Here is a 3,358-nt window from a genome sequence, read left to right as displayed (position 1 = left end):
TTTTATTTTTTAAAAAGTGTTTTTATTTTCAAAATTTTAGAATTCTGAAAATATGTTTGACTTGACTTCTTGTTTTATGTTTTTAAGAAATAAACATATTAAAAAATTATGATATATTGATTTTTTGTCTTTTTTGTATTTTTAAATCTGGTTAAAATTATATTCCTTATCATCGCATTTTCATTCTATTCAAAACGAGATTCCTATTTTAAATGAAAATAAAATTTTATTGTTTTTATTTTCATCAAAAATATTTTAAAAAATCCAACCAAACACATTTTCATCACCATTTTCTATTTTCAGTGAAAATAAAAATAAAAAACAACAAAATCAAACACCCCTTACTTTCCTTAAAAGATAATTATGTGGCATTTGGTATTTCAACCGACAGAGAAAATTAAAGTGTGAGGGAAATGTGTGTAGGGGTGATATGATGCATACATTTCAAGACTCAAAATGCAAAGCAACAAAAACAGTTAGGCAGTGGGTCATCCAGCTCCAGCTAGTTTAATGTAGATTGTGGCTACATTTGACATGGTTATCACTTACGCATTTCTTATTATTCTACTTTCAATGTGCAAAGGTTCGAGATGATACAAATTTCAACAACTCCGACAAGAAAAATCAATACTATAGCTACTACCATCTTCCTATATTATCTCATTTTTATTTTTCCATTACATAAAATAAAGATATATCTTATTCATTACTGTTTTTAAAATTTTGATTAAAAAACTAAAACAAATTATTTATTGTGAAAATTATAATAAAACAAAAAAATCATCAACTAATTTAATTTTACTTATTTCAATAAAACTATTTTTTTCTTAATTCCTTAATTAATATCCAAAGAACTTTTAACGTTTCTCGATAAAGATACCAATATGGCATTATCACTGAAACAAAAACAATATAATTATGTAAATTTATATTTCTTTGAAATTAAACTTTTTAGTTTTGAGAGAGAAGGGAATAAGGAGGAGAAACAACACGGAGAGAGAAGAGAAGTAACCTTTTTTCTAAAGGTATATTCATTTTTTTAAGTTACTTGTTTTCATTTTCTTTTATAAAAAATTAAATTACTAAAATTGTTAAGATTTTTTTTAAAGGATGTGTTCGACCAAAAAATTTCTTTTAAAGAAAAAGACAAGCTAAAAAAAGTATTGGTCAAACACTACGTAAGATTTTATTATTAGTCGTGTATAGAAAGGTTTTCTTCAAAAACTAAACACTTTTTGTTATTTTAATAAAAAAATATATATAAAAAAATCATAAGCTATATTTTTTCTAATAAATGTGATATTTTCTTATAAAAATTAAAAAATATATATATTTTTGTTGATAAACCTAAAGCTTGTGTTTTAGTTGTGTTATACGTGGATAAACCTATGGATGTAAACCTTTAGATATAACAAGTATATGATCTCAAAATATTTTATTAAAGTTGTAAGACAATAATATTAATGCATTATTTGTATTTACTTAATTAAACTGAATTATTTGGATTAAAAATTTGTTATTAAATTAGTTAAAAACTGATATTTTGATTAAATAGGCTTTCAAATATGCTATTATTCCAAGTTACTTATTATATAGACATTATCTAGTAGCTAGGTACAAGTGGGGCATATAACAAAATATAAGTCAAATAGGGAGATTGACAAATTCGGGATGATTTTTTTTTAAAGGACAAATACAAGGTATATTTAATTGATAAGGACAAGGACTACACACAACTAATTTGAAAGATAGAATTTTAATGAGACTTTTGCCTAGTGGAAAAGAAAACAACAATTTGGTATTTATTGTTCGTGGAGGTAGTTAAAGATTGAGAGTTATACCAAGTGGATAAAAGTAACGCCTTGCTTCATGGAGAGAATTTGGTGAAGAAATATGAAGTTCCTCATTCAAAGCTTGTGTTTGATAAAGAAAGTTTATACATGAGCTTAGACAAGCCGCAAAAAATTGAAATGTAAATCTTGCACAAGCACTAAATCAATATGGATTCACTCAATGCAACGTGAACCATAGTTTATTCACTCAATAAAGATTCTGATACTTAAGTTAGTACGTGGCTGAGTAGTGAGTATAGTGAATGAATTGATACTTATCTTTTTCCTCTAGCGTTGTCTCCTTTATATTAGTCGTAATTACTGAGTTAGTAACCACCAAGTATGCATCGTTAATGGTTACTCGGCCATGAGCGAGTACTTGGTGGGTTCCTTATGGTTCAGATATTGTCAACGAGTGTGGGTTTGTGGGTTACTAGATGGCAAACCATGCACTTATCTTATGAAACAACATCATGGCTTGTCCAATAAAGAATAAGAGATGTATTCCAATCCAACACAATATAGGAGGCTTGTTGGCTAACTATTTTACCTCAGTATCTTTTAGCATGAAATCACATATGCATTCCCTTTATTGAATAAATTCATGAAGCATCACATCAAGCATATTGGAATGTTACCATTTTTATTATAGACTTGAAGCAATTAGTATTCGGCTAAGTGGTTCCTGACAAAAAAGATATCATGTTCTTTATTTGTTAAAAAATAATGTTTTATAATAGATTTTTGAATAGGATTTTAAATTTTGCAGTGTTTTATGAAAGATCTTTGAATGAGATTTTAATTTCATTATCATCATATTTTTAATCAATATCATTTTTTAAAAATTTTTATATTAATTAAAGTGTAAGTAACAAGTATGAATATGAGCGTAAGTATCTATAAGGACACATATATTAAAGTTACCATTCAGGCAGGTATAGATTTGGATACAAGAATTTTTTTAAAGTATGAGTATGAAAATAAGTAATATATTGCCTTATTGAGATCCTACTCACTATATATCATCTCTATTCAAATTTATCTTAACATGTAAAAATTTGATGAAATATTTGGATGAATTTATAAAATAATTTATAACTTTTTACATATACTTTTAAACTAATTTGAATAAATTTTCAAAGAAGAAAAAAACTTATCACAATAAACTTATAAAAAATTATTAAATAAATATACTTAGATAAATAATTATGGTATTATACTTGAAATTATAGTAAGATTTTAAATTCGAATCTTATAAATAAAAAAAAATATAATTGAAATGAAAGAATCTTTTTAAAAATGACTAGTTAAATTTTTTTGATGGAAATTAATCATCAATAAAAGTCAATAAATACTCCATACAAATAGCATGGTAAAAGAAAAAAACTTATTTATCTACATTCTTCCCTTTTAACCGTTATTAGGAGCAGCTCTAGTTTTGTTGTTTGTTATGCGACAAGAATTCTTATTAATACATTGGAATTTGAATAATTCCCCCTGCCATCAACACCAAATAATTGAGAAAC

This window comes from Glycine max, chromosome 17, assembly GCF_000004515.6.
Source record: "Glycine max cultivar Williams 82 chromosome 17, Glycine_max_v4.0, whole genome shotgun sequence".
NCBI classification, from domain to species: domain Eukaryota; kingdom Viridiplantae; phylum Streptophyta; class Magnoliopsida; order Fabales; family Fabaceae; genus Glycine; species Glycine max.
The sequence above is the reverse complement of the archived record's forward strand: the minus strand, read 5'-3'. Positions refer to the sequence as shown.